The 22,192-nt window shown below is 43.7% G+C and overlaps 1 protein-coding gene across 3 annotated transcripts in view; it reads left to right on the top strand.

Moving 5' to 3' along the window:
* Positions 1-22,192, top strand: part of arap3 (ArfGAP with RhoGAP domain, ankyrin repeat and PH domain 3) — a 363,864-nt gene that overhangs the window by 83,100 nt on the left and 258,572 nt on the right. The window lies entirely within an intron of this gene.

Below are 22,192 nucleotides of genomic sequence, written 5' to 3'. Positions count from 1 at the left end.
GACCACCATCCCACCATCACTCACCATGAACTTGGTCCATTACTGAATTGATGCATCACTGACAGCAACCACCATTGCCCCAATGAGTTCATGTGGGACTTCTGTCTGGAGAAGGGATTGAATGATTTTAATTAATCTGACTGGTAATTAATGGTGGGCTGAAGAGGTGACTCTGCTCTAGCTGGCTATGGTTTGTCAGACTCCTGTTGATTTCATTAAGTTCTTCCCTTTGTGCCCTTCTCAGACATATCTCTGCACCGCCAACAGATTTGACCACAATACAGTCAGTCTCTCCATGCATCTTTTTAATATAGATTATTATGTACCAGCTGTGAGCTGAACTGCAACAATTCACCAAAGATCCTTAGACAGTAGAAGTGGCAGTTGGAATACAATGTGGGAAAATGTGAGGTTATGCACTTTGATATGAAGAATTGAGGCACAGACTATTTTCTAAATAATGAAGGATTCAGAAATCCGAAGCACAAAATAACTTAGGAATCCTAGTTCAGGAGTCTTCTAAGATTAGCATGAAGGTTCCGTTGACAGTTAAGAAGGCAAATACAATGTCAGCGTTCATTTCAAGAACCATAGAATACAAGAGTAGAGATGTACTGCTGAGGCTGTATACAGTTCTGGTCAGACCGCATTTGGAATATTGTAAGCAGTTGGCTCCTTATTTATGGAAGGATGTGCTGCCCTTGGGGGTCCAAAGGAGGTTTGTAAGAATAATCTTGGGGTTAAAGGGCTTGTCATATGAGGAGCACTTGAGGACTTTGGGTCTGTACTCAAAGGAGTTTAGAAGGATACGGGGGATATCCGATTAAAACCTGCAGAATAGCATTTGGATTGGCTCAGGCTTGGAGGGCTGAAGGGCCAGTTCCTGGGCTGTAAACTTTCTTTGCTCTTTTTTAATACTGAAAGGACTGGATAGAGTAGACGTGGAGATGAGGTTTGCATTAGTAGGAAAGACGAGGACCTGAGGTCACAGCCTAAGAGTGAAGGACAAGCCTTTAGAACTGAGATGAGGAGGGATTTCTTCAGCCAGAGAGTAATAATTCTGTGGAACTCATTGTCACAGAGGGCTGTGGAGGACAAGTCATTGAGTGTTTTTAAGATGAGATGGTTAGGTTCTTGATTAGTAAAGACGTCAAGAGTTACAGGGGGAGGACAGGAGAATGGGGTTAAGAAACATATCAGCTACGATCAACTGATGGAGCAAACTTGATGAGCCAAATGACTGAATTCTGCTCCTCGATCTTGTGACCTCACGATCTGATAACAAAAGAAGAGCAGAATATTATTTAAATGGAGGGATTTAAAATCCTCGTCCATGAATCACAAAAAGGTAACATCCAAGTTCAGATGATAATCAGGAAGGCAAATAGAATGGTGGCTTATATTCCCAAAGGAATGGATAATAAAAGTATGGTCCCCTTATTCAAGTAAAGGTGTACTGGCAAAGCATAGAAACACAAAAACAGAAGTAGGCCATTTGACCTCTGGAGCACATTCCATCTTTCAGTGAGATGATTTTAACAAATTTTGGGAGATTTAGGGAGGTTTAAACAATCCTTGGATAAGCACATGGATGATGATGGGATAGTGTAGGGGGACGAGCTGAGAATAGTTCACAGGTCGGTGCAACATTGAGGACTGATGGGTCTATTCTGCGCTGTATTGTTCTATGTTCTGTGATGGCTGATCTGTGGACTAGCTCCATAAACTTGCTTATGGCCCATATCATGGAACCTACCTCTGACATCTCCCATATACATTCCTTCAATCACCTTAAAATTATGACCCCTTGTGATAGCCATTTCTGCCCTGGGGAAAAGCCTCTGGCTATCTACTCTATCGATGCCTTTCATTACCTTGTACACCTCTATCAAGTCACGTCTCCTCCTTCTTCTCTCCAGTTCGAAAAGCCCAAGCCCACTCAACCTCTCTTCATAAGACAAGCCCTCCAATCCAGGCAGCAGCCTCGTAAATGTCCTCTGCACCCTCTCTAAAGCATCTACATCCTTCCTATAACGAGGCTGCACAGTGGCACAGTGGTTAGCATTTCTGCCTCACAGCGCCAGAGACCCGGGTTCAATTCCCGCCTCAGGCGACTGACTGTGTGGAGTTTGCACATTCTCCCCGTGTCTGCGTGGGTTTCCTCCGGGTGCTCCGGTTTCCTCCCACAGTCCAAAAATGTGCAGGTTAGGTGAATTGGCCACGCTAAGTTGCCCGTAGTGTTAGATGCAGGGGTAAATGTAGGGGAATGGGTATGGGTGGGTTGCGTTTCCGCGGGTCAGTGTGGACTTATTGGGCTGAAGGGCCTGTTTCCACACTGTAAGTAATCTCATCTAGTCTAAAAGAGGCAACCAGAACTGGACACAATATTCTAAGTGTGGTCTAACCAGAGTTTTATAGACCTGCAGCAAAACCTGATGGCTCTTAAACTCAATTCCCCTGATTAAAAAAAAGCCAAAACACCATACATCTTCATAACAACATTATCAACTTGGATGGCAACTTTGAGGGATCTATATACATGGACTCCAAGATCCCACTGTTCAAGAATCCTGTCTTTAACCCTGTATTCAGCATTCAAATTAGACCTTCCAAAATGAATCACTTTGCATTTATCCAGGTTGAACTTCATCTGCCATTTCTCAGCCCAGCTCTGCATCCTGTCAATGTCTTGTTGTAGCCTGCAACAGCTCTTGACACTATCTACAGCACCACTGACCTTTGTGTCATTGGCAAACTTACTAACCCACCCTTCCAACTCTTCTTCCAAGTCATTTATAAAAACTATAAAAAGCGGAAGCCCAAGAACAGATCCCTGCGGGACACCACTGGTCACCGACCTCCAGGCAGAATACTTTCCATGCACTACCACTCACTGTCTTCTTTCAGCCAGCCAATTCTGTATCCAGACAGCCACATTTCCCTGTGTCCCATACCTCCTAACTTTCCAAATGAGCCAACCATGAGGGACCTTATCAAATGCCTTACTGAAATCCATATGCACCACATCCACTACGCGACCTTCATCAACTTGTCTCACCATGTCCTCAAAAGCTAGACAAATGCAGAACTTCATATGATTTAGTCAGTAGATTATAAAAAAGGTACAAACCTTCTTTATGACGGGTGCCCATTAAAGCACAGGTATGCTGACACCAACAGATTTTCATGAAAAGAGGGAAGAGGAAAAGATTAAGCAGTAAAATGTTCAACCACAATGGAAATATTTCAGGGACCTTTCTGCAATTAGATTTAAAATTCAATTGTTCCGGAGGTTACAGGGTTACAGAGATGGACATCGAGATGTGAACACACATTGAGAAGTATAACCTTGGGGTTTTGCAAACCATTGTAGGGAAGTGAACACAATGAGGGGTGAACAGGATTGAGTGGGAATTAGGATAGGGCCTTTCTTCTATTATTTTTGCATCCAGACATAATGTCATTGTTTGTTTGAAAGATTATGTGTAATTGTGGACATGGAAATCTTTTAGAAATTTGAGCTGCCAATTTAACATATTTGTGTCCTGTAAAAGGGACGCATTAACCACCATCTTCCTGTACAGTAATAAGGTCAGTATAATGTTTTAATCAAACAGTTTTTACCGCTAATCTTTAGCAAGATCGTTATCAGTACATAAAAACAAGAAACTATTTCCTGCTGAAAGCTCACAGATCATGTCAGAGTTTGTGATAATGAACCGACAGGCAACGATATAGCTGGGCTATAGCTGACCATATTTAGGCAGTGTGAATTTTAGTAAGGTTAGTGCAGCATTTCCATCCACCCATGAGGCTTAGTGTGTTTTTTCATGCTATCATCCCAAAACTGCCTCATTAACTACCCACCCTACCATCCCGTCCGATGCTATCCCCATTCTCCCACTCGCTGTAACTGGAAGAACTTGCCATTGCAAGGAAGTCTTGGAATTGACCGACATCCCTTGTAACTGCTCCATCTTTAAAAGCCAGACAAGCACTGTCAGTCCAGAGCTGCCCAGCATGGTTTGTGACATTCGACCCTTAGTAAATGAAGGGAGGTTGACACCCACTTTATGGGCAGCGAACTAGATGCCTTGGTGTCAGGGCACTACAGAGGGGGGATGTCCACTGTTCCAGGACTGGCATGGACCCAGACCATGCCCAGCCCAGTCCAAGGCTGTCATCAGCTGTCTGGAGGAATGCCCAGCACTGTCGGAAGAAGGTCAATGTCCTTCTCCACTCCACCAGGTTAAGTGACACCATCTTCTCACCCTCACTCTCTCTCTATCACTGCAACACTAATGCTCAAGCTCTACCACTCTTAGTATTGTCAATGAAATCATTCCACAGAGGCTGGTATTCCTTCACTAAGTCATCCTTTATTTACACATGCATTGTACTTGACACTGGTCTGGCTCCCTCAGAGACAGCTCTCAGAGTGAACAGAAACCCTGACACACCTGTGTATATCTGTCAGCCCAGGCTCCTCGATTGGACCAGGATAACAGTCCCAATCAGAGAAATCACATTCTATGAGGTCCATCTGGCTGATCTTGTTACAATCACTACATCCGCAACATCTTCTTTCACACACCCAATCCCTATTGCCACTAATCCAGCATGCCCTCCTTGCTGCCCACTCACTTTCTTGGGATGTCTCCCCACTGTCACCAAAACTGACCACCCTTGGACTGGTGACAGCTATCAAGCTGCAGCTTCATGCCTGTGCTAAACAGTAAGGCAAGGCTGCATGAAAAACCCTTCTGTGTTGGCTGATGTGGCAAAGAGACTAGGCAAGACAGGGTTGCCTTGAGCATCTGGATAGGCTCATAATGAGTGAATGCGATGACAGCAGAGAAACAGCCCTGAGCTGCAGTGGGCTGGAGTCGTGGCTGAACTGCAAGTGTGCCATGATGGTGAAGTGAATTTGGGGGTCTTGTATGCTGGTGTTTATGAACAAGGGGTCTGTGGCCCATGCCCTGGAGTGCCACTGAGATGTGTCAGGTGTCCAAGATGAACATCTAGAGGAGCAAGGAACCTGCTCTGTCTTTCATGTGGGGAATTCTCAACGCTTAGTTTCTATCTGGTGTACAGTGAAATAGCAGTTGCATATTAATGAGCAAAAAATTGATATTGATAAAGGAGATAATGAGCAAAATTCCCTGTAACATACCTCTTGCTCTTCCCTTGTGAGACTCTTGTCTTGACACCTGGAACTCCATTGGAAAATGCCGTGAGTTGCTCCCAAAATCCAGAAGGTGTCACTCAGCCTCTTAAGTAATTTCTTAACAAAGTCCACATCATTCAGTACAAACTGAAGGAACTGTAGATGCTGTATATCAGAAACAAAAGCGGACATTACTGGAAAAACTCAGCACATCTGGCAGCATCTGTGCAGAGATATTAGTGTTAGCGTTTCAGGTGAGTGACCCTTCCTCAGAGCCACCTCATCCAGTGTCTGGTAATATCCCACATAATATGTGTTAATTCTGTGCGTAAACCTTTACATTTCATTCCAAATTGGCACTTAAAGGAAGGCATATTTACTGATTGGCATTTACCTACAAATAATCTTTCATCCGATAGTGTTAAAAACTGAAAGAATAATTCTGAGGAAGGATCACTGGATCTGAAACGTTAACTCTGATTTCTCTCCATAGACGCTGCCAGACCTGAGCTTTTCCAGCAATTTCTGTTTCTGATCCAATATTGTTATTCAGTCAACAACTACTTGTATTTATTTTGCACCTTTAACACAGTAAATGATGTCAAGGACATTAAAAAAAACAGGAAATCACATTGAGCTGCACCAAAGCACAGAATGGTTATGACACAGAAGGAGACTGCACTACCTTAGATGGCAAACCTGGTCTGGGTGGCATGCTCTGGTATTCCTGGAAGAAGAGGACATTCACCTCGATATCACTCCATTCCCCAGGACTTCAAGGTCCCTGTCCAAAAAGTGGGGCATCAGTTTTCTGCTCGGCCAATATCCAGAGCAAATATCATGAAGAGTGCAGGGTAGCACCGGATGACAGGACTTCACCAGGGCGATAACAGACTTTTAAATATCATGCCAGCACCAGGAATCATGGGATATCCCAGCAGTGGTGAGTGGGAGAATCGAGCTGTCATTCAGAGGAACAGGCTGCCATGGGGCATGATACAAAATTCATAACCTGCTTTTGGGATGATAGTGTGAGGAAGCCCACTAGTCCTCACAGAAATAAACTCTAATCTGAGTCTCTTTGTAATGCTGTTTTAGAGCTGATCTTTAATTACATTATTGCATTACCCTTGGAGCTGGATCTTTCTTTGGAAGCAAGGCAGGAGCATAGAAGTTAATAGTGTGTTTTATTTTATTCCAACTGTAAGATTTCCTATTTGTAATGATTATAATGAGGTCAGCCAGGTGCACCTCATTGAATATGAGTTCTCTGATTGGAGATGTTAATCTGGTCCAGTCAGTGACCCCTGGCTGACAGATATAGACAGAAGTGTCAGAGGTTCTGCTAACTCTGAGAGCAAGCTCTGAGGGAGCTGAGTCAGTGTCAAGTTCTCTTAATGTGTCAACAAAGAGTGGCTTGGTGATGGGATCCTGGCCTGTGTGGAGTTATTTCACCATTCTGTCCACTATTGCAGCATATTTTATTTCCCATTCTCTCCCCATTTCTTTGCCTGCTGAGTCTACTCAGTGTGAAGGTGATGAAGCTTCCTCCTTTCAGAGTAGTGAGAACATAGAACATAGAACAGTACAGCACAGAACAGGCCCTTCAGCCCACGATGTTGTGCCGACCACTGATCCTCATGTATGCACCCTCAAATTTCTGTGACCATATGCATGTCCAGTAGTCTCTTAAATGTCCCCAATGATCTTGCTTCCACAACTGCTGCTGGCAACGCATTCCATGCTCTCACAACTCTCTGTATAAAGAACCCGCCTCTGACATCCCCTCTATACTTTCCTCCAACCAGCTTAAAACTATGACCCCTCGTGTTAGTCATTTCTGCCCTGGGAAATAGTCTCTAGCTATCGACTCTATCTGTGCCTCTCATTATCTTGTATACCTCAATTAGGTCCCCTCTCCTCCTCCTTTTCTCCAATGGAAAAAGTCCGAGCTCAGTCAACCTCTCTTCATAAGATAAGCTGTCCAGTCCAGGCAGCATCCTGGTAAACCTCCTCTGAATCCTCTCCAAAGCATCCACATCTTTCCTATAATAGGGCGACCAGAACTGGACGCAGTATTCCAAGTGCGGTCTAACCAAAGTTTTATAGAGCTGCAATAAGATCTCACGACTCTTAAATTCCATCCCCCTGTTAATGAAAGCCAAAACAGCATATGCTATCTTAATAACCCTGTCCACTTGGGTGGCCATTTTAAGGGATCTATGTACCTGGACACACCAAGATCCCTCTGTTCCTCCACACTGCCAAGAATCCTATCCTTAATCCTGTACTCAGCTTTCAAATTTGACCTTCCAAAATGCATCACCTCTCATTTATCCAGGTTGAACTCCATCTGCCACCTCTCAGCTCATCTCTGCATCCTGTCAATGTCCCGCTGCAGCCTACAACAGCCCTCTATACTGTCAAGGACACCTCCAACCTTTGTGTCGTCTGCAAACTTGCTGACCCATCCTTCAATCCCCTCATCCAAGTCATTAATAAAAATTACAAACAGTAGAGGCCCAAGGACAGAACCCTGTGGAACACCACTCACCATAGACTTCCAGGCAGAATATTTTCCTTCTTCTACCACTCACTGTCTTCTGTTGGCCAGCCAATTCTGTATCCAGACAGCTAAGTTTCCCTGTATCCCATTCCTCCTGACCTTCTGAATGAGCCTACCTAACATCTTGATGAAAGTTTTCTCACAGATAACAGGTTCTATGTCACAAACTTGCAAATATTGTTTAACAGTAACTACATCTGCTCAGATCTTGCTTGGACCTAGTTGTTCAAATGTTGATCATTGTAGTCTTGGACCTTCCTCACTCTAAAACTGAATCTGGATGGAGGCCGCCACACAGGATCATGGGGAATGGGGCCAACATTTCAGAGGAAATTACCTCATCCAATCACGATGCCATGGTATTCAGTCTGGTATTTTGTAACACAAGCTTTTTGTCTAAGGTCACTACTATTTGATAAGCATTTTATGTCAAAACTTTAGAGAAGTGAGCAAAAGGTGCAAGTAAGGCCATTGAGTAATCTATTTTACAATGTTCATCTTGCAATATCCGTCTGCTTGGTTTCAACACTGAAGAAGCACAAAACAACAGGAGCCAGAGTTCCTCTTTGGAGATGTGTGCTTTACCATTTACTGAGATTAACTTTCAGAGAATCTAAGATATACAGCAAGAGAATTAAGAACTGGAAGACTGTAAGAGCAGTACATTTTATTGTCAAAAAATGCAGTAATTTTTTTCAGATTGCTTCTCCAGCTCCCTCTTTAAATCTCACCTTGCTTCAAATAACTCTGAACATGCTGAATCTAGCAGGAACATCTTTCCACCATATATTATGCAAGTGACCATTGCACCCATTGAAGATGGTGAGTGCTAAGAGTTTGTTGGACTGTGAAGAGCCTGACAATTAAACCCAACCCAGACACATTCCAACAACCAAGGCCCAGGGCAGCAGTTACATGGAACACCACTACCTGCAAGTTCCCCTCCAAGCTACTCACAATCATGACTTGGAAATACATTCTTATTTGCATAATATGTTTCTTTTTACAGTGTCACTGGGTTGCAATCCTGGAACTCCCTCCCTAACAACATTGTGGATGTATCTGTACCTTAAAAACTGCAGCAGTCAAGAAAGCAGATCACCATATTTTCTCATTTAGGGAAATTAGGGATATGTAATAAATGCTGGCCTGGCCAGAATGCCCACTCTTATGAAAGACTAGAAAGAGTCCACACCCACATATGTGCCAGTGAAGATCACATGATCTGGAATGGCATCCATCTTTCTGATAAGACATTGAGGCATTTGCTCTGTCAGATTGATGCAAAACATTCCATGACATGATTTTGAAGAAGAGCAGAAAAGATCTTTCCAGCATCTTTTCTATTTACCCCTCACTCAACATTACCAAAACAGATGGTCTGCTTATTATCATACCACTATTTGTGGGATCTCTCAGTGGGCTAATTGGCTGCCTTATACCTTGGAATGCAACATAGAAACTCGTAGCAGGAGTAGGCTGTTTAACCCATCAAGCCTGCTTTGCCATTTAGTGTGATCATTGTAGACACTCTATTGCAAAGCCATATTTCTGCTTTCTCTCCATAGCCCTTCATGCCTATAAAATCTAGAATATTTTAGTGGCCTGGCTTTCACAGCATTCCACAGATTCATTACCTTCTAAGTGAAGATTTTTTTTTTCATTTTAGTCCGAAATGTTCTACCCGATATCCTGTGGCTGTACCCCCGGTTCCAAACTCCCCAGCAGCAAAGACATTCTGTCTGCATCTAATCTGTTCTGCCCTATTAGAATTTTAAGTTTCATTCAGATATCCTATCATTCTTCTAAACTCTAGTGAATCCAGACCCAGTCATACCAATCTTTCCTCATAAGACAGACTTGCCATTCCCAGTATCAGCTGAGTGAACCTTTGCTGGAATCCCTTTAAGGCAAGGATATGCTTTCTTAGGTATTGAGACCAAAACAATACACAATATTCCAGGTGTGATCTCACCAAGATTCTGTATAACTGCAGTAGGAATCCCTACTTCTGAACCCATAACCTTTTTCAATGAAGGTCAATATGCAGTTTGTCTTCTTAACTGCTCACTGTACCTGTCTGTCTACTTTCATTAAGAGGTATACGAGTATACCCAGATCCTTTGTGCATGAACATTTCTCAAAATATCACCATTTAAATAATACTCTTCCTTCCCTTTCCACTCCATAATATACAACTTCACATTTCATCATGTTACACAACGACTGCCATGTGTTTGCCTATGCACTCAATTTGTCTAAATCAGCTGGAATCCTCTTTGCTTCCTCCTTACATCTCACAATCCCATGCAGTTTTACATCATCAGCAATCTTGGAAATTATGCTTTTGGTTCCTTTATCCAGGTGATTTATAACATGAGTAGCTGGGGTCCAAAGAATGGACACACATTAAAAATACTAAATTTGATGTCATGAGATTTGGAACATTCTGTGATTATAAAAGATTTCATGAAAAATGCTAAGTCTGTATTTCTTTCTGGAAGTAATAATATTTCCTGATTTTCCTTTACGTCCTCTCACCTGTTTAGGACACAGTGACATTTTCAAAATAAATTGCCATGAAGTGCCAACTGAAACTGGGGAGCGGGTCCATGTTTGAACCAACTGGACAAGCCTTAGTATAAATTCAGTGAGTTCAAGTCTGTGTTGGAAACATGAAGGGTTTTTCAGTGATTGCAGAGTTTTCTGCAGTCATATAAGTGGTCTTACTGGTGCAAGCTAAAGGTTAGCAAAGCATTTATCCACAATGCAGATGTACTGAAGTGCTTAAACTGTGCAATTAATCCTGGTATTTTGTTATAATTCAGAGAAACATAGAACATAAGAGCAGGAGTAAGCCATTTTTCCTACAAAAACCATAAGAAATTGTAGCAGGGGTAGGTTGTTTGACCCTCAAGCGTGCTACATCATTCAATAGAATCATGGCTGATCCAACATTCCTCACATCCACATTCCTGCCCTTTCCCCATCATCCTTAATTCCCCGAATGACCAAGAATCGACCTATCTCAGTAATAAATACACAAGGTCTTACAGAGACTATGATCCACAGATCTCAGTGGCAAAGAGTTCTAAAGACTCTCAACCCTCTGAAAGAAGAGATTCATCCTCATCTCAGTTTTAAATTGGTGTATCTTTATTCTGAGGCTGTGCCCGCTGTTCCTCTCCCACAGGCAAACATCCTCTCAGCATTTACCCTGTCAAGTCCCTTAAGAATCTGATATATTTCGATGAGATTACCTCTCATTCTTCTAAATTCCAGTGCACAGACTCCCAATCTGTTTAGCCTTTGCTCATTAGATAATCCTGCCAAAATGGGGATTACCCTGGTGAACTTTCTCTGAACTGCCTCCAATGACATTTTTTAAAATCTTCATTGGATGTTACATCATTGGCTGGCCAGCATTTATTACCCTTCCCTAGTTGCCTGTGAGAAGGTTGTGGTGAGCTGCCTTCTTGAACTGCTACAGTTCATATGCTGTAATTTGACATACAATGCATTTAGGGAGGGAGTTACAGGATTTTGACCCAGCAACAATGAAAGAACAGTGATATATTTCCAAGTCAGAATGGAAAGTACCTTGGAGGGGAATTTTCAGGGGTGGTGTTCCCATATATCTGCTGCCCTTGTCCTTCTAGTTGATAGTGGTTGAGAATTTAAAAGATGCTGTCTAAGGAGTCTTGGTGAATCTTTACATGAGAAATTTTATCTTCCCACAATACCAATAGGGTCCCCCATGTCCTTGCCTACCATCCCACCAGCATCCACATCCAGTGGTGCCATTTCCGCCACCTCCAGCAGATTTCCCTCCCCTCCCTTGTCAGCCTTCCACAGAGAACATTCCCTCCTGGACACACTGGTCCACTCTTTCTTTAGTCCCAGCATGTCCTCACAGTCTATGGCACTTTCCCTTTCAACTGCAGAAGGTATAGCATTTGCTTGTTTACCCCCTCCCTCCTCAGTATCCAAGGACCCAAACATTCCTTCCAGGTAAAGCAGCACTTTACCTGCATTTCACATACCCCAGTCTACTGCATTCGCTACTCACAGTGTGGTCTTCTGTACATTGGGAGACAAAACACAGGTCATGTGACTGCTTCGCAGAACACCTAAGTTCTGTCCGCAAAAAAGACCCTGAGCTTCCAGTTGCCTGCCTGTTCAATGCACTACATTATTCTCAGGCCAGTATCTCTGTCTCAGGCTTGCTCCAGTGCTCCAATGAAACTCAGTACAACCTGGAAGAACAGCACCTCATTTTCTGCCTGATAACCTTGCAGCCTTCCAGACTCGATATTGAATTCTAGGAGAAAGTGAGGACTGCAGATGCTGGAGATCAGAGCTGAAAATGTGTTGCTGGAAAAGCGCAGCAGGTCAGGCAGCATCCAAGGAGCAGGAGAATCGACATTTCGGGCATGAGCCCTTCTTCAGGAATGATTCCTGAAGAAGGGCTCATGCCCGAAACATCGATTCTCCTGCTCCTTGGATGCTGCCTACCTGCTGCGCTTTTCCAGCAACACATTTTCAGCTCAGTATTGAATTCAACAATTTTAGGGCTTGTGTACCTTTCCCCATGCTTTACCCACCTCCACACATCAGGCTTTGTCATTACATGGGTTACGGTCACATATTGCCCATTGTCAGCCACTAATACTCCCTATTAACAGCTATTCATTCTCCCAGACTGACCTTTAACCACTCCTTTGTCTGTCCAACTGTTCTTTTCTCTCTCTGGATTCTATCTCCATCGACAACTTAATCCCCATTCCCTCCCCCCTCCCCACCCTAACCACCATCATCACCACCATTTTCTGTATAAAAAACATCCTTTTCCTAGCTACTATCAGTTCTGAAGAAGGGACACTGGACCTGAAACGTTAACTCTGATTTCTCACTATGGATGCTTCCTGACCTGCTGAGATTTTCCAACAATTTCTGTTTTTCTTGTAGTATCTTCAGTTCCTGGTCGTCTTTGTAATGATGACTAACTAGTCACTACAGCCTTCAAGAATACCACTGATCCACAGATGACATGCACTGTCAATATTTAACTTGAAGCAGTGATTATGATTGACCTTTTGAATAGAATAAACTACTTCAGTATCTTAATATTGAGCTGCATAAACTGCAAAGTCCAGCATGGGACTAAACAGATCAAAAGATACGAGGTGCAAGTGGGAACAGGAGAATGAGTTAAATGATCATATTGAATGGCAGAACATGCTCGAATGGCTGAATAGTCTACTCCTGTTGCTAATTTCTATGTTTCTATGATTCAGTCTGTGGCTGAGGTGACAGAGTGTTCATCACATTGTGAATGTATGTGGCCTGCAGGCCTACACATATACACGCACCTACACATGCACATAGACACATGCACATATACATGCACACACATACACACATATGTACACGGACACAGACATACACATGCACACGGACACTCGCACTCAGACACTCACACATACACACATATGTACACGGACACAGACATACACATGCACACATACACTCGCACTCAGACACTCACACATACACACATTGTAAATAACGTATGTTCTTACTTTTCTTGGTTTTGAGTGCGGATTGAAATGGGAAATGGACTGTTCAAAAACCAAGGATTGTGGAAGTATTGCTTTTCTTTTTTAAAGAAAATTACCTGACACTCGTTGTCAGTGCTGTTTACACAGCTACTGGGGCAAGCAATGCTAGAGGCCAAGCTTGCAGATGAACTGGAAGCAAGGGATGTACAAATGAAGCTTTGGCTGACAACAAGTAACAGATATGATCAGTTACTAATGACAAAGGTTTTCTGCCTGCCATCAGTGATGTGATTGGCTGTCAGAGATCTGACTGGCTTGTGAGTGTGAATGTTTTGGCAGAAGCAATTGGATCTCTGAAAAAGTAGAAACACTCTTTTCTCTCTGGTCAAAGAAAAATTCCTGCCTGAAAATTCCAGTTTATTTCCCCTTTCCAGCAACTTTTAATTGATAAACTATAAGTGACATTTATAATTCTGAACCAGTCACCCCGAGGCTCCTTCAAGCAAATGAAAGCATCTGGAGAAGAACAATCAGGAAACAGTGTCTGATCCACACAAGAATCATCTCAGCAAATCATGTGAACAGGGACGACTGAATTGTCTTCCCAGTATTGCCCACTTTCCATAATAGGTAAAAACAATGACTGCAGATGCTGGAAACCAGATTTTGGATTAGTGGTGCTGGAAGAGCACAGCAGTTCATGCAGCATCAAAGGAGCAGCGAAATCGACGTTTCGGGCAAAAATCCTTCATCAGGAATAAAGGCAGAGAGCCTGAAGCGTGGAGAGATAAGCTAGAGGAGGGTGGGGGTGGGGAGAAAGTAGCATAGAGTACAATAGGTGAGTGGGGGAGGGGATGAAGGTGATAGGTCAGGGAGGAGAGGGTGGAGTGGATAGCTGGAAAAGGAGATAGGCAGGTAGGACAAGTCCGGACTAGTCATGGGGACAGTGCTGAGCTGGAAGTTTGGAACAAGGGTGAGGTAGGGGAAGGGGAAATGAGGAAACTGTTGAAGTCCACATTGATGCCCTGGGGTTGAAGTGTTCCGAGGCGGAAGATGAGGCGTTCTTCCTCCAGCCGTCTGGTGGTGAGGGAGCAGCGGTGAAGGAGACCCAGGACCTCCATGTCCTTGGCAGAGTGGGAGGGGGAGTTGAAATGTTGAAACTCCTTTTGCCATTACTTGGCCAACTTCCCCAGCTGATCAAGGTCCTACTGCAATTTCTGATAACCTTCCTCACTGTCCAGCAAACTTACTGATCATGCCTTGTACATTTTCATCCAAATCATTGATATAGATAACCAAATTAGCCTAGTTAGACTAGTTAGACAATTTATTTGTAATAAATATGAATTCTTATTCAATACAGAAACTTGGTCCAAGCCTTCTCTCGACCTAGTTGGAAAACCTAGTAAATTAAGGAATTCTGCGCACTAAGTTCTTTAACTTTTGTGATGAATCGGGGATGTACCACACACTCAGTTACATACACACATGCGCAAACACACACACATGCACACATATGTGCATACACCCACATAAACATATTACTGCATGCATATACATCCATTTTCAGACACACACACACACATGAAGACACACGCACACAAAAACACCATGGTTGCCCAGTTTTTATTTAGACTTGTAAACGTGCAAGATCTCACACAACAAGGTTGATTTCATTATGTTTGCTTTTTTCCATCACCTCCATTTGGTAAGGAAATTCTTCTAATTCTTAATCTTGTAGTTCAGCTCTTTCAGGCCAGGGATTGGTGCTAAATCCCCCTGTGGTGCCTGAATGAACCTTGGTAGTTTTGATTTGCTCAGGATTTGGTTTTGAGCAGTCTGCTCTGTTTGGGCATATCCCAAGATGGTCAATCACATGCTGCCATCCAGTCTTTTATCTTTATCTCCAATAGTGAAGTGTTTGAGGAATTAGGTCACTAACCATCAGTCTGTCTATTTGGGAGGAAGCCAATTTACATTGTTAGATCTTGTTAAGTGGCACTTTTTCCATTTGCAGTTTGCTAGCCTTGAAATTTCCCCATGTCTCCCCATCTGCACTGTTTGAGTGTAATCTTAAATACTGACTGAAAGGGCCAGAGAAAACTGATTCATTATAAAAGAATCAAGAAAAAATTGATCAATACTCAAAGATATATGGGAAAAAAGAGCGATGAAGTGGGATTAATTGGACATCTTAATGAGACAGCACAGGCTCAATGGGCCAAAAGTTCTCCCTTTATTTTTTTTTGTCCTGGTGAAAGTCTTTATTTTAACTCCAGTACAATACAGTGAGTTGCTGCACAAAGTTGATGTAGTTTCAAGACAGATCAGCAAAGCAATGTATAGTCCCAATAGCTATAGGGGAGGGGGGGGTGGGGAAGTTCTCCCTTTATGCTGTAATGTTCCATTTTATAAGTTACTTCAAAGCTATTTGATCTGATGTGTTTGCACAACTGTCACCTTTACCAATTAAACTATTACAGACAGAATCGTTATGAAAACAGACAATGGAAATTAGAACCTGTTTGCTATTTTAGACAGCAACAGGGGATAGCAATCATTTCTTACCAGTTCCTTAAAAAAACACAGAAATCCCATAGCATTGCAAATTATAACTTGTCATAACTGAGTTGACATTTGCACAAGCATTGACTGAAATAGATAGGTGAAAGTGAGGACTGAAGATGCTGGAGATTAGAGTCAAGATTAGAGTGGTGCTCAAAAAGCACAGCAGGTCAGGCAGCATCTGAGGTGCAGGAAAATCAATGTTTCGGGCAGGAGCCCTTCATCAGTAATGCCATCAGGAATGAAATAAACAGGCCTTCCTACTGAAAAAAACCTCACTCAGGAACGAGTTCATGCACTGATGTCATCCTAAACCATGCAAACCAGAAAGTTGTCTGATTCCTGTTTGAACTGAATGAGCACATTCCAGACGTTTGTGTGGTAATGGCTGTTCCAGGGCGTGGGAGATAAAGCTCCCAGTCGTGACTATGCTGCCTAATTTTGGTGTTCAGACATCTGGCCAGACCCTGATTCTGATGCTCACAATAGTTGGTGAGTCTGACAGTGCTCACTGGCTGACTTCTTGGGGCTGCTGAGGCTGCTGGGACTCAATCCTAGCCACAATTCTAACTGTCAAGAAAGACAGAAAAGTTAATGGTATAAGTGAGCTATGGTTTGAATTGGAGCAGTATTTGGTGAGTGAGACAGAGAAGTGAAGATCTGGATGTTGAGCTACTTTGATGGAATTACTATTGTTAATGAGCTTTATGTGTTTTTTGTGTCCTGCACTGGTTTCAGTTTAGCAATAAGGTGTGGACCTGTTAATGCTACATCAACATATTGCCGCAGGCTGGAGGTTAATCTAGACGTCGTCAGGAGTGGCTTAATAGTGTTGTGGGTGGAAGGTATTGTCATTTTCAGTGCCAGGATGGTTTGTTGCATTTGGATTAAACCAATTTGATGGTTTTGCAAGGGAAGATGTGCTCTTCCTGGACAAGTGTATGAACTAAAAGACGAAGGGGAAGGCTTCAAATCACAGAAATGGATGTGAACCAGTAAGTCTGTGCTAGCTCATTGACAAAGCTATCTAATTAATCTCACAGACCATTGGTGATGTTTTTGTGGTAATTACTGGGATGTGGTCTGTATTTGTGCTGTTACTTTATTCCTGATGAAAGGCTTACGCTCAAAACATCGATTCTCCTGCTCCTCGGATACTGTCTGACCGGCTGTCCTTTTTCAGCACCACACTCTTCAACTCAGATCTTCAGCATCTGCAGCATCTGCAGTCCTCACTTTCTCCCATTAATTAAGCCACCTCATCACACAACACCAAATCCAGAATAGCCTGTTCCCCAGTTGGTTCCCCAAAGTATTGCGCCAAGGACCAATCTCTAACACGTTCAATGAATTCTCCCTCGAGGCTATCATTGCCAATTTGATAATCCAGTCTTTATATAATTTAAAATCACCCATGATTTCTGATGTACCTTTCTTGCAAACTGGGAGAAAGTGAGGACTGCAGGTGCTGAAGATCAACTCCTGATGCCCGAAACGTCAATCCTCCTCGGATGCTGCCTGACCTGCTGTGCTATTCCAGCAACACACTTTTCGACTCTTTCTTAGAAACCCCCAGTATTTCTGAGCCCCACTATGGGACTTGTACTGTTGTGACTTGGGATTGTTTGGGGACATATAGGTAAGTCCCATCAGGGACTTCTTCACCTTGCTATTTCTGATTCCTACTGAGACTGATTTGACATCATGATCTCCAATGCGTGTATCATTTCTCACAACAGCACAGAACACATCCTTTATGAATAAAATGACAGCACCTACTCTTCCTTCCTGACTATACTTCTGAAACACTGAATGCCTTTGGATATTCAATTTTGAAACCTGGATTCCCTGCAACCACATCCAAGTAATTGCACAAAATCATAACCAATTGTCTGTATTTATGTTGTTACTCATTAATTTTATATCAATGTTTTGTGCATTTGGGATACAAAGCCTTCAAATTTGTTCAATTACTTATTTTCCCTCCTCTTGTATGATTCCTTGATGTACTACAAAGTTCATAATTTATGTCCCAACTTTTTATTTTCTGGAAACAATCAGCCTCATCATTGACCTGCACTCCCACTTTCCCTTTTAACTTTAAATTTTTAATTTTCCATGTATGCCCCAACAAGTTTCAAGTGGAGCCACCCATCGGAATAGCCTCCTCCTTTCCCAATCCTGGCTGAAGGGTCTTGTTAAGGGTGTTGAGTCTCCTGCTTCTCAGATGCTGCCTGACCTGCTGTGCTTTTTCTAGTGCCACATTCTATCTACTCTGACAAGCCAGCATCTACAGTCCTCACTATCTCCCAGCTGAAGGTACATCAACTGTCGTGAAACCAGGCACTGTGAGCAGTCATATATGGCTAAACTGTTCCATTAAACATCTATTATTTGGTGATCATAAATGAATCAAATACCTGAAATGTTTCAAAATTTCACCTCAAGAAAAGCAAATATGACAGTGAATTTGAGCTATCTCTATTTAATTTTTAATCTCTAACTTTTACATACAGTTGGTTCTGGTATAATGCATGTTTCCTCAACGCGAGTTAGCTTTATGCAGTTGGAGAATTTAGAACATAGAACATAAAACATAGAACAATACAGCACAGAACAGGCCATTCGGCCCATGATGTTGTGCCGAACATTTGTCCTAGCTTAAGCACCCATCCATGTACCTATCCAATTGCCGCATAAAGGTCACCAATGATTCTGACTCTGCCACTCCCACAGGCAGCGCATTCCATGCCCCCACCACTCTCTGGGTAAAGAACCCACCCTGTCATCCCCCCTGTACCTTCCACCTTTCACCTTAAATTTATGTCCCCTTGTAACACTCTGTTGTACACAGGGAAAAAGTTTCTGACTGTCTACTCTATCTATTCCTCTGATCATCTTATAAACCTCTATCAAGTCACCCCTCATCCTTCTCCGTTCCAATGAGAAAAGGCCTAGCACTCTCAACCTATCCTCGTACGACCTATTCTCCATTCCAGGCAACATCCTGGTAAATCTTCTCTGCACCCTCTCCAAAGCTTCCACATATTTCCTAAAGTGAGGCGACCAGAACTGCACACAGTACTCCAAATGTGGCCGAACCAAGGTCCTGTACAGCTGCAACATCACTTCACGACTCTTGAATTCAATCCCTCTGCTAATGAACGCTAATACACCATAGGCCTTCTTACAAGCTCTATCCACCTGAGTGGCAACTTTCAAAGACCTATGAACATAGACCCCAAGATCCCTCTGTTCCTCCACCTCACTAAGAACCCTACCGTTAACCCTGTATTCCGTATTCTTATTTGTCTTTCCAAAATGGACAACCTCACACTTGGCAGGGTTGAACTCCATCTGCCACTCCTCAGCTCAGCTCTGCATCATATCCAAGTCCCTTTGCAGCCGACAAGAGCCCTCCTCACTATCCACAACTCCACCAATCTTCGTATCATCTGCAAATTTACTGACCCACCCTTCGACTCCCTCTTCCAAGTCATTAATAAAAATTACAAACAGCAGAGGACCCAGAACTGATCCCTGCGGAACTCCACTTGTAACTGGGCTCCAGGCTGAATATTTACCTTCTACCACCACTCTCTGACTTCGACCGGTTAGCTGGTTTTCTATCCAACTGGCCAAATTTCCCTCTATCCCATGCCTCCTGACTTTCCACATAAGCCTACCATGGGGAACCTTATCAAATGCCTTACTAAAATCCATGTACACGACATCCACTGCTCTACCCTCATCCACATGCTTGGTCACCTCCTCAAAGAATTCAATAAGACTTGTAAGGCAAGACCTACCCCTCACAAATCCGTGCTGGCTATCCCTAATCAAGCAGTGTCTTTCCAGATACTCATAAATCCTATCCCTCAGTACCCTTTCCATTACTTTGCCTACCACCGAAGTAAGACTAACTGGCCTGTAATTCCTGGGGTTATCCCTATTCCCATTTTTGAACAGGGGCACAACATTCGCCACTCTCCAGTCCCCTGGTACCACCCCCGTTGATAGTGAAGATGAAAAGATCATTGCCAATGGCTCTGCAATTTCCTCTCTTGCTTCCCACATAATCCTAGGATATATCCCATCAGGCCCGGGGGACTTGTCTATCCTCAAGTTGTTCAAAATGCCCAACACATCTTCCTTCCTAACAAGTATCTCTTCTAGCTTACCAGTCTGTTTCACACTCTCCTCTTCAACAATACGGTCCCTCTCATTTGTAAATACTGAAGAAAAGTATTCATTCAAGGCCTCTCCTATCTCTTCCGACTCAATACACAGTCTCCCACTACTGTTCTTGATCGGATCTACCCTCGTTCTCGTCATTCTCATGTTTCTCACATACGTATAAAATGCCTTGGGGTTATCCTTGATCCTACCCGCCAAAGATTTTTCATGCCTTCTCTTAGCTCTCCTAATCACTTTCTTCAGCTCCCTCCTGGCTATCCTGTATCCCTCCAATGCTCTTGTTTCCTCTACCTAATGTAAACCTCCTTCTTCCTCTTTACAAGACATTCAACCTCCCTCGTTAACCAAGGTTCCCTCACACGACCATCTCTTTCCTGCCTGACAGGTACATACATATCAAGGACACGTCGTATCTGTTCCTTGAAAAGGTTCCACATTTCCACGACATCCTTCCCTGACAGCCTATGGTCCCAACTTATGCTCCTCAGATCCTGTCTTACAGCACCGTATTTACCCTTCCCCCAATTGTAAAACCTACCCTGTTGCACGCACCTATCCCTCTCCATAACCAAGGTGAAAGTCACAGAATTGTGGTCACCATCACCAAAATGTTCACCCACTAACAAGCCCATCACTTGTCCCGGTTCGATACCGAGTACCAAATCCAAAATGGCCTCCCCTCTGGTCGGACAATCTACATACTGAGTTAGAAAAGCTTCCTGGACACACTGAACAAACACCGCCCCATCCAATCTACTTGATCTAAAGAGCTTCCAATCAATATTTGGGAATTTGAAATCGCCCATGACTACTACCCTGTGGCTTCTGCACCTTTCCAAAATCTGTTTCCCAATCTGTTTCTCCACATCTCTGCTGCTATTGGGGGGCCTATAGTAAACACCCAACAAGGTGACTGCTCCTTTCCTATTTCTGACTTCAGCCCATACTACCTCCAAAGGCAGATCCCCCTCGAACTGCCTTTCTGCAGCCGTTATGCCATTTCTAATTAGCAACGCCACCCCCCCTCCTTTTTTACCACCCTCTCTAATCTTACTGAAACATCTGTAACCAGGAACCTCCAACAACCATTCCTGTCCCTTTTCTATCCACGTTTCCGTGATGGCTACAACATCGTAGTCCCAGGTACCGATCCACGCCTTAAGTTCACCAACCTTATTTCTGATACTCCTTGCGTTGAAGTATACACACTTGAACCCATCTCTGTGTCCGCAAGTATTCCCTGTCAGTGCTACCTTCTCCACAGCCTCCCTACATTCTTGGACATCCTGACAAACAGCTAGCCTACTTGCAGGACTACAAGTCCAGATCCCATCCCCCTGCCAAATTAGTTTTAACCCCCCCGAAGAGTGCTAGCAAACCTACCTCCCAGGATATTGGTGCCCTTCTGGTTCAGGTGCAACCTGTCCCACCTTCCCCAGAATGCAGTCCAATTGTCCAAATACCTGAAGCCCTCCCTTCTACACCATCCTTGTAGCCACGTGTTCAACTGCACTCTCTCCCTATTCCTTGCCTCACTGTCACGTGGCACCGGCAACAACCCAGAGATGACGACTCTGTCCGTCCTAGCTTTTAGCTTCCAGCCTAACTCCCTGAGCTCTTGAATGACCTCCCCACCCCTCTTCCTACCTATGTCGTTGGTGCCAACGTGCACCACGACTTCTGGCTGCACACTCTCCTTCTTAAGGATTCTGAAGACACGGTCTGAGACGTCTCGGACTCTGGCACCCGGGAGGCAACAAACCATCCGAGAGTCTCGCCCATGTCCACAGAACCTCCTGTCTGTCCCTCTAACTAAAGAGTCTCCTATAACTAGCGCTCTCCTCCTCTCCCCCTTTCCCTTCTGAGTCTCAGAGCCGGACCTCGTGCCAGAGACCCGGTCACTGCAGCTTACCCCTGCTAGGCCGTCCACCCCAACAGTATCCAAAGCGGTATACCTATTGTTTAGGGGAACGATCACAGGGGATCCCTGCACTGCCTGCTTCCTCCCCTTCCCACCTCTAACTGTTACCCAGCTACCTCTGTTCTCTGGCGTAACTATATCCCTCTAGCTTCTATCTATCACCCTCTCAGCCTCTCGAATAATCCTCAGTTCATCCAACTCCAGCTCCAGTTCCC

The sequence above is a fragment of the Chiloscyllium plagiosum genome, unplaced genomic scaffold, assembly GCF_037043375.1.
Source record: "Chiloscyllium plagiosum isolate Xiang-an unplaced genomic scaffold, Cpla_swu_hap1 HiC_scaffold_16, whole genome shotgun sequence".
NCBI classification, from domain to species: domain Eukaryota; kingdom Metazoa; phylum Chordata; class Chondrichthyes; order Orectolobiformes; family Hemiscylliidae; genus Chiloscyllium; species Chiloscyllium plagiosum.
This window is presented reverse-complemented; position numbering and strand designations above follow the sequence as displayed.